Source organism: Glycine soja, chromosome 8, assembly GCF_004193775.1.
Source record: "Glycine soja cultivar W05 chromosome 8, ASM419377v2, whole genome shotgun sequence".
NCBI classification, from domain to species: Eukaryota; Viridiplantae; Streptophyta; class Magnoliopsida; order Fabales; family Fabaceae; genus Glycine; species Glycine soja.
In genome coordinates, this window is record NC_041009.1 from 39136261 (window position 1) to 39153396 (window position 17136).

The 17136-nt window shown below is 32.1% G+C and overlaps 1 long non-coding RNA gene across 1 annotated transcript; it reads right to left on the bottom strand.

Annotated features, from left to right (window-relative positions):
• Positions 1–6705: 6705 nt before the first annotated feature.
• Positions 6706–13469, bottom strand: LOC114421409. The gene is made up of 3 exons (XR_003668532.1): positions 12862–13469; positions 7333–7985; positions 6706–7252 (listed from the first exon to the last, which is right to left on the bottom strand). It is a non-coding gene; the product is annotated as an uncharacterized LOC114421409 (long non-coding RNA).
• Positions 13470–17136: the final 3667 nt, after the last annotated feature.

The following is a 17136-nucleotide window of genomic DNA, read 5'->3' on the forward strand; positions in this document are numbered from 1 at the left end:
CTAGTCACACCTCTATTTACATACACACCCCGACTCCTTTCAGGTAGTCCAAATGAAGTAAAATTGCTATTCATACCACCTTTTTTCCAGTTTGGCTCTATAAATCTTTTTTATTTATTTATCATTGTCTAGTTAGTTCGTAGTGTATTGTAAATATTCTGTCACTTATTTATTTCCCCCATGTTTTAACCTTGCACCCTTAATTACTAAGTGTATTTCTCGCTTCTATTTTATCCTTTTCTATTCACATTCGATTTATTTGTGTGTATCTCGTCTATGGATTACTTAACGCTATGTCAATCATTTTGAAATTTTATCTTAGTATTCTTTAATACACGCTTACATTTTGTGCACTCTATGTTGGGTCTTTGACTTGCTTGGCGGTGTTTTAATAAACTCTGGAAAATTTAGTGAATGTCATCCTGGGTCTCCGACTTGCTTGACTTTACAAAGTTTACCACAAATTCAAAATCTTTTTCACAGTTCGTGCACTCCATGCTGGGTCTCCGACTTACTTGATGGTGTTTTAATAAATGTGTGGGTAAATTTACTGAATGTCATGTTGGGTCTCCGACTTGTTTGGCTTCACAAAGTTTACCGCAAACCTAATTTTTTTTTTTTACATTCTGTGCACTCCATGTTGGTGTGGAAGCAATGACTTCCAAGATTATTTTGATGATGCCAAAGAATCAAGAGTTAAGCAAATTCCAAAGATTTAAGAATCAAGTTTCAAGAATCAAGATCAAGATTCAAGACTCAAGATTCAAGAATCAAGAGAAGACTCAATCAAGATAAGTACTAAAATATTTTTTCAAAACATTGAGTAGCACAAGAATTTTTCACAAAATCTTTTACCAAAGAGTTTTACTTTCTGGTAATCGATTACCATGAGATAGTAATCGATTACCATGAGATAGTAATCGATTACCAATAGCCAGCATTGTTTTCAAAACTGATTTATAAAGCTGTAATCAATTACCATAATCATGTAATCGATTACCAATGTTTTAAAATGTAAGATTTCAAATTTCAAGAGTCACAACTAGTGATAAAACCTTTTCAAATCATTTTAAACTTGTGTAATCGATTACACAATACTTGTAATCAATTACCAGTGTTTCTAAACGTTTTGATTTTCAAATTTAAACATGAAGAGTGACATATGTTGATGTGTAATCGATTACACCTTAATGGTAATCAATTACCAGTTAATGATTTCGAAAAATAAATTTCCAAAGTCACAATTCTTAAAATGACTTGTTTCTGAAGGATTTTTCAAAAGTCACAACCTTTAAGTGACTAGTTTTCAAAAGAGTCACAAGCTTTTAAAGTGATTAGTTTTAAAGAAATTGCCAAGAGTTACAAACTTTACCTTGAGTCATCAAATGATTATAAATATGTGACCATGACATGAATTTCAATAATGTTGTTAACAGAACTTTCTGATTCATTTCACTTCATTTTTCTAAGAGTTTTTGTTCAATACTTTCTCTTTCAAGAAAAGATCATTGACCAAAAACTTGTGTTATTCTTCTTCTTCATTCACTTCTCCCTTTGCCAAAAGAATAGAAGGACTAACCGCCTGAATTCTTTTGTGTCTCCCTTCTCTCTTTCCAAGAGAATTCAAAGGACTAACCGCCTGAGAATTCTTTTGATTCTTCCCTTCCCCTAAAACAAAAGATTTCAAAGGACTAACCGCCTGAGATATCTTTTGTTTTCCCTTACAAAGATTCAAAGGACTAACCGCCCGAGAATTCTTTGTCTTAACACATTGGAGGGTACATCCTTTGTGGTACAAGTAGAGGGTACATCTACTTGGATTGTTGTACTGAGAACAAGAGAGGGTACATCTCTTGTGGATTAGTTCAAGTGAAGGGTACATCCACTTGATTGTTCAAAGAGAACAAGGGAGGGTACATTCCTTGTGGATCTTTGGCTTGTAAAGGATTTTACAAGGTTGAAATAAATCTCAAGAACCTTTGGTTACTTGGGGATTGGATGTAGGCATGGGTTGTTGCCGAACCAGTATAAATCTTGTGTTTGTCTTCTTCTTCCCTACACTTTTTAATTTCCGCTGTGTACTTTTAATTGCCGCTTTTACTTTTGGTTAAGTTATTGTTTCTGTTCTTTAATTTCTTAAATTAGTTGTAAAAGCTTAATTAAATCTAGTAACATTAAGAAGGATAAGTTTTTTAATTAGTCAAGGCACATTAATAATTAATTCAACCCCCCCTTCTTAATTATTCCGAGGTCACTTGATCCAACAGTTGGGTCTTCAACTTTCTTGGTAAAGTTTTGTGAAAGTCATGCTTGGTCTCTGACTTGCTTGACTTTATAAAAGAGATTCTCCCTTTTCTCCACAAACAAATAATCACTCAATTCTCCTTTTTTTCTACAAAATTTGCACATTACTTGAGATCACTTCGAGGTCCAATGCCTTAAGTGATTCTTTTCGCTGTTTTCATAAAATTCAACGTCGTTTCAAGGTCCAATGCCTTAATGACTCTATCACACAATTAAAACAAATCTTTCAAAAAATAATAAAATAAAATGAAATAAAATCAACCAAATACACAAAATGTTTTCTACCCAAAGAACTACATAAGTCTGATTTTCTTATTGCACTTGAGGATACATAGGAGCAAGGACAAACCCCTTGTCGACCTAAAAAACATAAAATTCCTTTTTTTCTTAAAAAATAAAAATTTTCTTTCTTTTTTCTAAATAAACAAAAAATATAAGAAACATAACTCATGTTCTTAAGGGAAAATAAATAATTAAAAAGTCACTTTATTTTTAGCACACTTGATTAAAGGTTGTTATCTTCATGATGAGTGTGTGGAGTGCGCACCTTTCCTGCGTGTAAACGACTCTCGAATCTTTTTTCTCAAATCGTAGACCGTTCCTTATCTTTTTTTATTTTCCCGACATTTTCCTTAAATAAACGTTGGTGACAAATCTCCCAATTTTTCTTTTTGGAAGACCTCTTTTTATTTGTCATCCCATCGTGGTCCACGTTGCGACACGGGGAATATTGGAAAATTGTGAAAATAAATGATTCTCTAATGTATCAAAAATCTAGAAGTAAATGGGTCTTACAAGGGGATAGTAATGCAAAGCTCTACCATGATGTCATTAATTGGAAAAGGAGGGAAAATGGAATTAAAGGCATATCTTTGGAGGGGGGGTGGGCGGAGGATCCTACAATTGTTAAAAAAAAGAGTCTTAGACTTTTTTAAAAGAAGATTTCAAGAGGATGCTTGTGTCATACGATTGCTTGATGGGGCCCCCTTCAATCAAATTGGGGAAGTAGATAATGTCTCTACTTTTTATTTGTAGTTATTTAGTGAAGATGAGGTTAAAGAGATAGAATGAGAATATGGTGGAGACAAGAGCCTGAGACCTGATAGGCTTAATTTTAACTTTGTCAAGAGATGTTGGGATTCTTTGAAACCGAATGTTATCCTCAAAATGAAAGAGTTTTGGGAGAGAGGTGTCATTCCAAGGGGAGGAAATCCTCCATTCATTGCATTGATACCTAAAAGGGATGATCCACAAGGTCTTGATGAATAAGATCATCTCTAAGGTATTGGCTAGGAGACTAAAATTGGAGCTACACAAGATCATTGCTAGCAATCAAAGTTGGGGGGGGGGGGGGGGGGGGGAGGAATATGTTGGATGGTTTTAATTGTGAATGAAGTGGTAGATAATGCTAAAAGAAGAAAAACAATGCCTAATTTTTAAGGTTGACTTTCAGAAGACATATGATTGCATTAATTAGGAGTTATTGTTCTATATGATAAAAAAAGATAACTTTTGTGCTAAATATGGATGGAAGCTTGCTTGAAGTCTGCATCTATCTATCTTGGTTTTGGTGAATGGTGTAACACCCAATCTACTTAGATTGTCATTAGTTAATATCCTTCTTATTTGTACTATCAAACTTTTTGAATAAAAGAAGGATCATTGTCAAATCATAAGCCAAAACAGTTATAGGACATGACAACTTACATTAACCTAAAAAGTCCTATTCCATTTTACCAAGAATTTTCCAAAACACATAAAACATACTGTAATCTACTTTCCAAAATAGATGTTCAAATTAGACACACAAACTACCCAACAAGTTGAAAATCATATAACATCTTTGTAAGCTATTGTTTTTTTTTTCTTCAAAAGAAGATTCAAAAGCACTATTCGATATGAATAAGCCAAACTTGTAATATATTTTAAACTCACCAAAATCTCATTTGTATTTGCATTCCAGCAAAGCACAAAAAAGCTTAAGTCTTCCAAAACAAAAGGGCTGAAGGAAAAAAAAAAAACACTTAAGACAGTTAGACATCAAACTTTTATGCAAAAGGGCAGAAGTAATGCAACTAAAAACAAAACATTGTGGGTCAGAAGCCACTACCTGGTATAGGGCACTACGTAAGTTTTCAAAGGATTAAAACATAAGAGCATGGTGCTATAGGGCACTACGCAAAGGCCGAGGCGGGGGGCCCACTGGGGCCATGCCCCCCCCATTACTCGACTATTTCTTATTGGACACAATATACAGGGAATTTGTCGTACTTTCTTTTAGTTTGGTTTAGCTGGTATTAGTATATATGTTGCGGTATTGTTTTGTGATGGGTTCAATGAGCCTAAGTGTTTTTTGGTAGGGACTGGGTTTTATGAGTTGTTGGATTCTCGGTGCTACCATGTTATATTTATGGGCTGTGTTTATGTAATTTCTTGTTGTAATTTTCTATGGTTGGTAATTTGGCCACATCTTGTGACAAATTCCAATACTTTTATTTATAATATAATCTCTCATTGTTGTTAAAAAAAACTCTCAAATTATATATAAAATTATTTTACTTTTCTAAGTTCTCTTCAATATTTTTTTTATTAAAATACTTTATCTAAAAGTTAAAATTCTCTTCATTTCTAATTTATAGTTTCTATTTTTGTTAATGATATATTTATATTTAATTAACTTATCTAAGTCTTTATTAGCATTGTGATTTATTTATCAAGTATTTTCTACGTATTTTACATGTGATTTATTTTTACTTAATTTAATTGATTTTTTTAGTTTCTTTTTCTTTTGATACTTGTCTTTGGCCCTTATGTGTTAATTGCACTTGGTGATTAGTATCTCTCTCATGCTTAACACAATTATATATTTATTTTGCTCCTAAAAAACATTTAGTTATATCTTAAAGATTTTATAAATACCATGCACGTAAAATTTTTAATTTTCTTTTATAAGTAATGATTTTTTTTTATATTGACCCTTACATAAAAATTCTAGTTCCGCGCCTGGCTCTACGTACAAACTTTCATCTCAAAACAATTAACACAAGTTTTCAAAAGATTTCCTCAAGGGAATAAACATCATGAAGTTGATTTTGGATATCACTTGTACCAGCATGCTAATATAGCTTTTGCATTGTTGATAAAAAAAAAACTTGTGTAGCATGTCAACTACTTCTATTGAGACCTTTGAAGTTGATCGATTTTCCTTAAATTTTTTATACTCAGTCTATCTCCTCCTCAAGCCTTTTTTTGCGTCAGATCCACAACTCCCAGTGATCTAAGGAAATTCAACTTGTCAATCCAATATTGAGAACATGTGATACTTAAATTTTGAACTATCATAAGCATTATTTTTATACCTCGGAAAGTGACTTTTGATACTTATTTTCTGAGTTCTTTATTGCGCTGTGCTTTCCTCTCTGCCTCTTCCTCCGCTTGCTTCAACCTTTCGGACCTTACTGAAAAGTTGAACACGACATTCATTCATATCAAACGATAATTATAAGTTTATAAATAACAAGAATATATCTAAAACAGTGACATAACAGTAATGTCAAAGATCTTAATGTAAGTGTAACTTAAATCGCAATCACAATATAATACCATTTCACTGTTTCAGCTAACCTTTTACTTTTCCATTTGAGACAAAACTTACTCTAATATTCATGGATGGAATTGTCTTTTGCATGAATACCATGCTCCCAGCTGTTTTTTTTTTTTTATATATATAAAAAGTATGTTATTTTCTACTTTTAATTGGTGTGATGTTGGAGACTTGGAGCCGTAACCGTAGTAGGGCCTGTTTGGATGCATTATTGTAAAAGATCTTATAGACAAAGAACTTATTCAAGAAGCTCTTATCTGAAAAGTTACTTTTACATAAGTTAATTTGATGTTTGGATGATAAACTCTTAAGTGCTTATTTAAATTAATATGGTGTTTGGATGAAATTGTAGAAGATCTTTTGCATAATTAAAATTACCAAAAAAGATATTATATGTTTTGACATTATTAAAACTAGTACTTAAATAATTAAACATTATTATATAATTATTAAATGCCTTAAATAATTAAATATTATTAAAAATAATAAAAATTATTTTTTTTCTATTTCATTTATAAAAATATTTTAACTTTATCATTATATTTAAAATATTGTTATATATTTTCTAGAAATTTTGATTAAAAAATAATTATTTTTATAAAAATAAAATAAATGTATCTCATAAAAATATAATTATACATCTTTCTACATAATTACTTTTCATATTTAAAATCTAATTAATTTATTGTTTTAGTAATGTTGTCACATACATTCTAGTTTGTAATTTAATTATTATCTATGTAATTATAATTTATAACAAAATATAAAATATCATTAACCTGGTAATAATACGATCAATAATGTCTTTCAATAGAAAATTGTTCAAATGTACTCATACCATAAACATGCATCCTTATAGTATTAAAAAAATAAAGAAATTAAATACGTGTTGGAAACATATTCTTCAGAGATTCTCTAAATCGTTCCATTTGTAGAGTACTTTGAGCATCCGGTTCTTCCCATGTTGTAGTACTAGGACCAACTTCACTTCCATCCTCATCACTATCTATATCTTCATTATCTTCATCTAGCGAATCAAATTCTCCATCACTCTTGTCATTTCTTTGAATGAAGTTTGTATAGCCATGCAAGCAACAATGATTTGGTTTTGTGTCTTCAAAGCAAAAGGTGGCATATTACCCAATATCTTCCATCTTGCTTTACATAAACCAAATGCACGTTCAATTGTACTTCGAAGACTGGAATGATAATAATTAAAAACTTCAACTCTTTCCCTGATTCTAGGCCCAATTCTAAATTGCGGGAGATGATACCTAGTTTTCTTGTACGGTCCTAGAAAACCCATAAAAGTAGGATAACCAGAATCAACAAGATAATATTTACCTAAAGAATAAAATAATAGAGCATGTTAGAACACAAAATTATAATGATACATATATTTATAATATATAAATTTTAAGTACCTTGAGGAGGATGTCGAAAATGCAATGCAGGCTTATGTAAAGCCTCCATAAATATCTTAGTATCATGTGCAGAACCTTCCCAACCTGCCCAAACAAAAGTGAAACACATGCTAAAGTCACAAACAACCATGACATTAGTGGTAGTGTAGCTTTGTAAAATAGTTCACAAACAATAGTCCATAAATATCTTGTTTGCCCTTTTTTTCATAAGTTTAGTGGCTTTGTAAAATAGTTCACGCCCACGCTCAAGTCCTGGTAGATCTTTCAACTTTGCTACACATGCAGTAATGCTAGTTGGGTCTTGAGAAGATACACTAGATTCAAATGTTTGAATAATACGATCTAATTGTGAGGAAAGCTTGGCAGCAACCCCAATTCTTTTATCACCCTCTCTTCCTCTGTCCATTTTCCTTTGCCGAAGATGTGTTTTGAGTTGTCGTGTCTATCTCAGGCTCATTCACTTCCATGTCAGTGTTATCATCAATGTTATCATTTGTCTCTTCTGTTCTTGTGTTGAATCCTTCATATTGTCTTGAATCTTCAGATGGTGCATATGCTGCAAAACCAGTAGCAATAGTACCCTTAAAAAGGAATTCCATCTCAGGTAAGAATTTGAGGCCTTGCTCTCTAAACTTGGCTACTTCAGGATCCTCCTATAAAATAAAAAATAAGAATTATAATGTATATTTGGCATGAGAATTAAGAGATAAAAATCAATCTCATTATAATATATTTGGTAAGGTTGACATTCCTATATAATTTAAATTAAGCAAAACCTAATCCAATATGAATTTCTGCATATGTTAACCTGTGGAATAATATAAGTCCTCCTTGTAGAAGCAAAGCTTCATGGTGAATCAAAGGTGATTCAAAGGTGTTTTGATGATAACAATGATGATAACAAAAGATGATGACAAAGGTGATGACAAAAAGCTCAAAGATCAATCAAAGAACAACTCAAGTGAATCAAGAACAATTCAAGAGTTCAAGATAGAATCAAGAAGAATTCAAGACTCAAGAAGAAAGTTAAGAGTCAAGAATCAAGATTCAAGGTTCAAGATCTCAAGAATCAATATCAAGATTCAAGACTCAAGATTCAAGAATCAAGAGAAGGCTTAATCAAGATAAGTATGAAAAGTTTTTCTCAAAAATTGAGTAGCACATGATTTTTCTCAAAACATGTTTACCAAAGAGTTTTTACTCTCTAGTAATCGATTACCAGTAGCAAAATTGTTTTGAAAAAGTTTTCAAACTGAATTTACAACGTTCCAATTAATTTCAAAAAGCTGTAATCGATTACAATGTTTTGGTAATCGATTACCCGTGCCTTTGAACGTTGAAATTCAAATTCAAAAGTGAAGAGTCACATCCTTTCACATAAAAGCTTTGTGTAATCGATTACACTAATTTGGTAATCGATTACCAGTGATTGTTTCTGAATAAAATCAAAAGATGTAACTCTTCAAATAGTTTTTTGACTTTTTCAAATTGGTTTTAAGTTTTTCTAAAAGTTATAACTCTTCTAAATGGTTGTCTTGACCAGACATGAAGAGTCTATAAAAGCAAGGCCTTGTTTTGCATTTCAATAATCTTGAATACTTTTCCAATCAATTTCTTACAATCCTTTACAAGCCTTGAATCTCTTTGAAATTCTTCTTCTTCTTTGTACCAAAAGATTTCTGAAGTTTTCTGGTTTTCCAAACCTTGAAAACTTGTGCTATTCATCTTTTCATTCTCTTCTCCCTTTGCCAAAAAGAATTCGCCAAGGACTAACCGCCTGAATTCTTTTTGTGTCTCTCTTCTCCCTTTTCCAATAAAGCAAAGGACTAACCGCCTGAATTCTTTTGTGTCTCCCTTCTCCCTTGTCAAAGAATTCAAAACGACACAGTCTGAGAATTCTTTTGATTCTTCCCATTCCCTTATACAAAAGTGTTCAAAGGACTAACCGCCTGAGAATTCTTTTGTATCCCCATTCACAAAGTTTCAAAGGTTTAACAGCCTGAGATCTTTGTCTTAACACATTGGAGGGTACATCCTTTGTGGTACAAGTAAATGGTACATCTACTTGGGTTTGACTGAGAATAAGAGAGGGTACATCTCTTGTGGATCAGTTCTAGTGGAGAGTACATCCACTAGGCTTTCAAAGAGAACAAGGGAGGGTACATCCCTTGTGGATCTTTGCTTGTAAAAGGATTTTTACAAGGTTGAAAGAAATCTCAAGGACCGCAGGTCACTTGGGGACTGGATGTAGGCACGGGTTGTTGCCGAACCAGTATAAAAACTCTTGTGTGTTTGTTTTCTTCTTCCCTACTCTTTTACTTTCCGCTGTGCATTTAATTCCCGCTTTTACTTTCTGTTAAGTTTTTCTTCTACTCCTCATTCTCTTAACAATTTAGTAAATGCCTTAGAAGAGTAATTTTTAATTAGTAAAGGTTTAGGAATAATTAATTCAATCCCCCTTCTTAATTATTCTGAGGCCACTTGATCCAACACTCCTAACAACAACCTGACAATTCTCAATATAATGCCATTGTCTAACAATAAGACAGATGTATTGCTTTCAAATATTATAACTCAAAATCCCATATTTATAAAAAGCCATACCATAAAAGCTACGTGCCTACCAACTACCCAACACATTAAAGATGTCACAAACCAAGAATATTTATAGAACAGGTCCTACCATACGCTCACTGCCAAGGCCATCACTTCCAAGCTCATGAAAATTTAACTACAATTTTCTTGCAAAACATACCAAAGAATTGCCAAATATAATTTTACTTAAATAATTTTACTTAAATATTTATTAGGATATAATTTCAAGAGATATTCTTTCTGCAATAATTGAAGGATATAATTTTACTTAAATATTTATTAGGATAAGTATTATATTACATTATAGGGTCCACAAGGAAATGCACAGAACATCTTCCTTTGATCCCATTCATGAGTAGGAGAGTGTCTAATGAGAGAAATTAGAAGGGAAAACAAGCATTTTTAAGTCACAGAAGTTAAAAATCAAAGTGTAGCATATATATATATAACAAACATAACTTGCAAGGTTTGAATTTTGGATAAAAAAAGCAGCAAAGTAAAACCAGGGTAGTCTCAACATATATATATACCTCATCAAACCATGCATCAGAATCTTGTGAGAATTAAGTAGGATCATTCATTTCGAGAGTCAGATCCAGTGATTATAGCACCAGCTGATGATATATAGATGCCAAGAAAATTAAATTCAATGGTGTTGAATTAATCATGATTCTAGCCATGGTGAGAAGAAAATGGTATTTATATGTAGAAGAAGAGCAGAGTGGTGACTTTGATAGTAAGATATCAACCATAAGTGTTTGAATTAGGAGAAAAACATATCAACCATAATTTGAGTCTAAGATGTAAGAGATGCATTGGTGAGTTGAGAATAAAATATCAATTGTTTGAACATAATAAGATTCATAGTAATTGTTTGCACTTTTTAGATTGCTTTGCCTCAAAGGTGTCCTTCAATTCCTAAATTAATATTTCAAGAGAATTGTGTTTTTATTATGGCTTCTAAGTATTACTTCTTGGTGTAGAGTGTTGAGTCAACCTATTTATTTATGCTTTGTACTGTACACATTCTTGTCCATGTTGATGCCATTTATTAATATTTAGCAGTACATGCTTCACTAGCATATGCAGTAGCAAAAATCTAATTAAAATAATCCCAGTGTAGTTGGTCCATAAAGGTTATTAAGCCCACCAATCTCCTTAATATATTCTTATACATGTACCTGTAAAAATTGGATAAAGATAATTATGGTTCCCACTTAAACAACCTAGCTTAAAAATTGGATAAAGAAACTCAGGATACCATAACAATTTGAGATGAGATCCCAAACAATACAATATATGGCTGGAATTAGATCATCTAGCCAAACAATTTGAATACAAGGAAGGTTCATAACAAGACAACCAAAATAATGAAAGTCCAAATTGTAGTGACTGCACAAATGATTCAAAATAGCTAAGAAAATAAAAGGAAGCATAATTGAAACCAAATATGCAGAGCAACATTAGCTTCAACCCCAAGAATGTAAGCAATATACATAAGCCGGATGATGATAAAAAATTCAACTACAGAACTTATATCCACTTGTAATCGTGTAAGCCGGTATAATATAATTCTTTTAATTGAAAATCTAATTTAGTTGAACCAAGCTACACAACAAACAACTTAACAATAAGACCTTACCACCTCTCCCGCTCCTTCGGAAAACAAAAAAATCCACTGAGAGAGGGTGTCCAATGCCCCCGAATATACCAATCAGCAAATTTTGCTTGGCACCAATGTAAGTAACAGTTGGATAAATGGAAGCATAGCAAATGCTAATAATGAGACACACACGCCTAGCATCAAGAATCTAAATCGATTCGAAATAGGTTTAAGTGGGATAGTATGCAAGCAATCCAATGAATTGATAAGAGAGAAAGAAAAGGAACTGAAGAAGAACCAGAAAGTTAACTCAATAACCTCTTTCATTCTCTCTTTGAAGAAGAACAGAACTCATATAATGGTTCTCCATTTATGTCAAGAATCTAAGCATTCACAAGGCCAATTTGGGCCGTGTTGTTTCTACAACCACAAGCACCAAAAACTTACAAAATTATAAAAGAAATTAACTAATCATATTTCTCTCTCCATGTGTACACAAGAAAAAAGACCCATGAAATAGCCAATGCTATGTCCCCAACAGCATGCCAAGGCCACCCATGGAAATGTGAAGCATCACACACCCTTAGGCAAAGAAACTCTGAAAGTCTATGTCCTTAAGAAAAGCAACCATCAAGAGAAGGAATCCTATTGTGAACAACAACAAGCCAGAGAAGGAATCAGAGGTGTTGAAATTTACCCGAATACACTTCAAAGGCCTTTAATTGCTTTCTTACTTTCACTCAATGGAGCCTCTGCCCTCTAAACCAACAATGGTAGTTGAAATTCCAATCACTTCTTTCTAGTTTCTAGTAGTGTATAAGAACTAAGAACGTAAAAAACAAACACCCATGACCAATTCTAATGCTAGTTTGATACACATGGTAACTCTTCTATCAGTTCTAAACTCAATCTTTGTAGTTTCAACAAATTAGAAACTACAATTTGCCTTTGGCATATCTATCAAACAAAGCTCAAAGCCTCAGACTAAAACAGGAAAACTCACAGAACGATTTGAATCAAAGATATATTAGAGTAAGTAAGCCTTTGGAAGTTGAATCCTAGAACCAAGCCTCTGAAGTTGTGATTATATACAGAGATGAAGCAAAATAAGAACAAAAATGCTTTCCTCCACGGATGAGCATGTCAATAGATTTGAAGGGTATATAAAGGGGTACTGTTTCAGTCTCAGGGTACTAAAATTTCAAATGCAAGCTTCTAAAAAATAGTCTGCAACTGCAATTTTGGCCCCAAAGTCAAGAATCACACATAAAAAACAAAAGAACAAAAGAGTGGCATGCACAAAAACTCTATTTTCGTTGAATAACACATACCTGAATTTTCGCTTCCCACCATTCATCACTAGCTGCAATGGTTTTTTTCTCCCCATCTCAGCCAAGACCTGTGTCCTTCCCAATAAGCTTAGCCCATAATTGCCATTCCTTTTTCAAACAATCCCACCTATTTCTGAATTGTTTATATTCATATCTCAAATTTGTTGCCTTATTGAACTTTTCTACAATATTTGCCCAACCAAGCTTAGTGAAGTGGTTGTGAGGTTTATTTCCAGCATTCACCTCTTCTATGCACACTTTCAACATAATCTCAGTATTTTTATCACACCATTCTGCTTTCTTTCTTTTCACATGAACTTGATTGAGAGACATTTCACAAGCTTAATGAAACAAACAAAAGCATAACCCTAATCCATAACAATATTGCGAAGAAAAAGAAATTAATGAAGAATTGGTTAACCTGTGATGCTAACAAAGGAAGAAGAAAAAATGACGAAGGATGATTGAAAGAGAAGACCAAGGATGATCGGGAGAGATGACGAAGGAGATCGGAAGCATGTGAGAAAAATTTCGAGGAAGGCACAGCACTGCAAGTTGTGAGGAACGAGAGAAAATTTTAGGGTTCAGAAAATGAGGAGGGTATGCTTGTCATTTTGAAATTTTCTGAGGACATTATTGTCCAAGCCTTATTTTGGGATCAGATTCCCGAAAAGGAGATTTGAGAAGCTGGGAATCTAAGCTTAAAAGGAAGATCTGCTGAGAGCTTTTGCTTTTGTAAAAGCTAAAAAAATAATAACCAAACATTCTTAAAAAAATAAAAAAGATCTTTTTTCAGTATATAAGATAATAAAAGATCTTTTGGGCCACATCCAAACGGGCCCGTAATCCAAAAATTGTTGTATATTCAGATTCATTTGGCTTCTCTATAGGCCATTCAAAAAAGAAATTTTTGGCAGTTCTATCAATGTGAAGTTACCGAGAAATCTAAAGGCTGCAATTATAATTATTAACTTTTTAGTCTTTAAAACTTTTTATTTTTAGTCTCTAGATTTTTAATTTTTGTGTAGTTTCTTAATTTTTTTCTTATTTTTAGTCCCCTAAAAACTAAACATAAGAATGGAAAAAATACTAACAAACTAAAAGTAAATTTTCCCCCTTTATTTATATTTTCTTTTATTAACTAGTTTCATTTTTATTTTATTTTTTCTCTTTTCGATTCATTAGATATCTTTTCTATTTATTCAGCTAGATATTTCATTATATCTCATGTTTTATTTTAATGTGTATGATAATAATTAAGTTTAAATTTAAATTCTAATTTTGATTTTGTATAATTTTTAATCATCCATTTTGGTCTTTTTATTTTAGAAAATATACAATTTTAGTTCAATCCTCAATTTTGGATATGTTTTTTTTTCTTTTATTTTTATTCAATTGAACCATAAATCTAACATATTTATTTAAGACATGATAAAATTAATTAAATTAATTAAACATAAAAAGTAAAAGAAAAAAATATATACAAAACTAAAAATTGGACTAATATTGCATATTTTTTAAAATAGAAGAACCAAAGTTAAAAGAAATAAAAATAAGAGATCAAAATCTTGATTAAAAATTATAAATGGAACAAAATTACCATTTAACCTTAGTTTAATTATATTCATTTTGCTTTGCACCATTAATTTTTAGTCCCTTTATCCAAAAACTAGTTATTTTAGTATCTACACACATGCATTTTTAATTTTGTTTTGGTCTTTGTTGTTAAGTTGTTAAGTGTATCTTAACTTTGTTTGGTAAACTGTCACAAAGTTTATGATGGTTGTTAAATTGCCAAAAAGTGTCATTTAGCAACAAATTTGCGGTTGTTTTACACCACAAAAAATAGAAATTGGTAGTTTTTTCAGATATATATGGTACACACTTAACGATAGGGACCAAAATAGGGGTTAAAAGATGTGTATGGAAGTGTGCAAAGCTTGTTACAAGTGGCTATGAATCGGTAAATCATTGTTTCTTGTAAGTGGTTAGGTGTAGCTACTGCCTTGTCATATGATGCGGAAATGCTTTTTCTGCAGCACGTGCAATTCCTCGATGGCATAAACGAGCAGGATATATAGTTGGTGGTGTGGGTAGCTGTAATCTGAAACATTTGGTCATTATTGAGAAATGAATGCACGCATTTTTAGAAATGGATCTTTTGAAGCTCAACTCTGCTGCAGACAAAAAATATTATTTACAGATTGGTCTTGCTTATAGGTAAGAACAAAGAATTTTGATCAATATAGGATTTGTTTTAAAACTAAATATCTCTATGGGGTGATCTTTAAATAATTTATCATACCAGATGATTCCTACCATCATGTAGAAAATTAATGGTGCCTACCAACTCATCTCCACTTGGTGATGTCACTCTGAAGAGAAGAGTGTCACACGTTCAATTGAGTGAATGACTTGATTACTTATTTGATTGGATGAAGTCGATCATCCAGGACGACACCACTAAGTCATCTCACCGGGAGCGTGCATCACTAAAAAGTTGCATAAGGACTTGTAGTTCATAACTTGTTTACATGTCACTTATGTGTGGATATTTGTAATGGGATAAAATGTAGCTGTTTGTTTAGGGGAAAATGGGAAACCATTACATGAATTACAACTGGGGATTTTAGAATTTTAGGGGATCCTTTTAAAATACTAATAATCACCTGGAACATATTACGTTAGATTATCAAGAAGAGTTTTAAAAATATTAGGATCCATAATGATTGATCAAACAAATGTAGCGGAATCTGAAGAACAATCATGATCAATTGGTTTAATGACCTTCCTCAACCAAATCTCCTTATTCCTTATGTGACCTTCGTTTTCTCTTCAGATATGGAGAGAAGAAAATTGTTTCTGATTTGGTGTATGGGGACCATAACCGTGCCTTAGGTTTTAAACCTATTAGAATTATCATTATCCGCTAATGGACCAAATTGGTTTCCGCTCATTAAACTCATATCAATTTTCTGTTGATAGTCTAATAGGCTCACCAAATTAGATCACTTATATTGACCTCATAAAAAATGTAAGTAACTAATATAAATGCTATAATATAATATGTAACCCACATTAATTAATTAATTAAGAATTATAAAATTCCTAACTATCTCCCACTTGGACTTCATATTAACTTTAGCCATTTATACTACAAAAGTTATTAGGCATGCAACCGTATGTTATTTACTTTTAGACTTCTCTTAAACAATATGGTTCATCTTATTGTAGAAGCAAATGACTTTGATGTTTTGATGATGATCATGATGATTTGATGCAAATGCGCTTTTCAAGTTTAATTCAAGACAATGATTCAACAATACAAGACACAACATCAAGATGATCACTAGTATTTTAGGAAGGGAATTCCTAATTGAAATAGCAAAAGGTTTGGCCAAGTAATTTAAGTTAAAAAGTCTTTTTCAAGAGATTTACTTTCTGGTAATTGATTACTAGAGGATGTAATCGATTACCAGTGGCCAAAAAGGGTTTACAACAACTATTAAAAATTTGAATTCAAATTTTAGACTGTGTAATCGATTACACAATATTGGTAATCGATTACCAGCAGCTAATAAACGTTTTAATTCAAATTTTAAAACCTGTAATCGATTACACAAATCCTGTAATCGATTACCAGAGGAGATTTTCAGAAAATTATTTCTAAGAGTCACATCTTTTTAAATGGTTTTTACATGGCCACCAAAGGTCTATATATATGTGACTTGAAACACGAATTTGCTCAGAGTTTTTCATAACAAAAAGTCTTATTCTCTCAAAGAGCAAAAACATTTCATCCTCTTAAGAATTCCTTGGCCAATACAAAGGAGATTGTAAAATCTATCTCTTTCAAGAGAGATTTATTCTTCTCTTCTTTCTAAATTCTCAAAGGGGATTGAGAGACCGGGAATCTCTTGTTGTAAAGAAATCTGAACACAAAGGAAGGATTGTCCTTGTGTGTTCAGAACTTGTAAAAGGATTTTACAAGATAGTGGAACTCTCAAGCGGGTTGCTTGGGGACTGGACGTAGGCACAAGGGTGTGGCCGAACCAGTATAAATCTGAGTTTGCACTTTCTCTTCCCTTAAACTCGTTTATTTATTACTGATTTATATTTATATTCAGATTGTTCTATTTGAATCATTATTTAAAAGTTAATTTTTAAGGTAACTTGCAACTTGCATTGAAATTGAAATAGAATTTTTAATTGGGGAAATAGTTTGCAATATCTTAATTCAACCCCCCTTCTTAAGATATCTGAGGCCACTTGTCT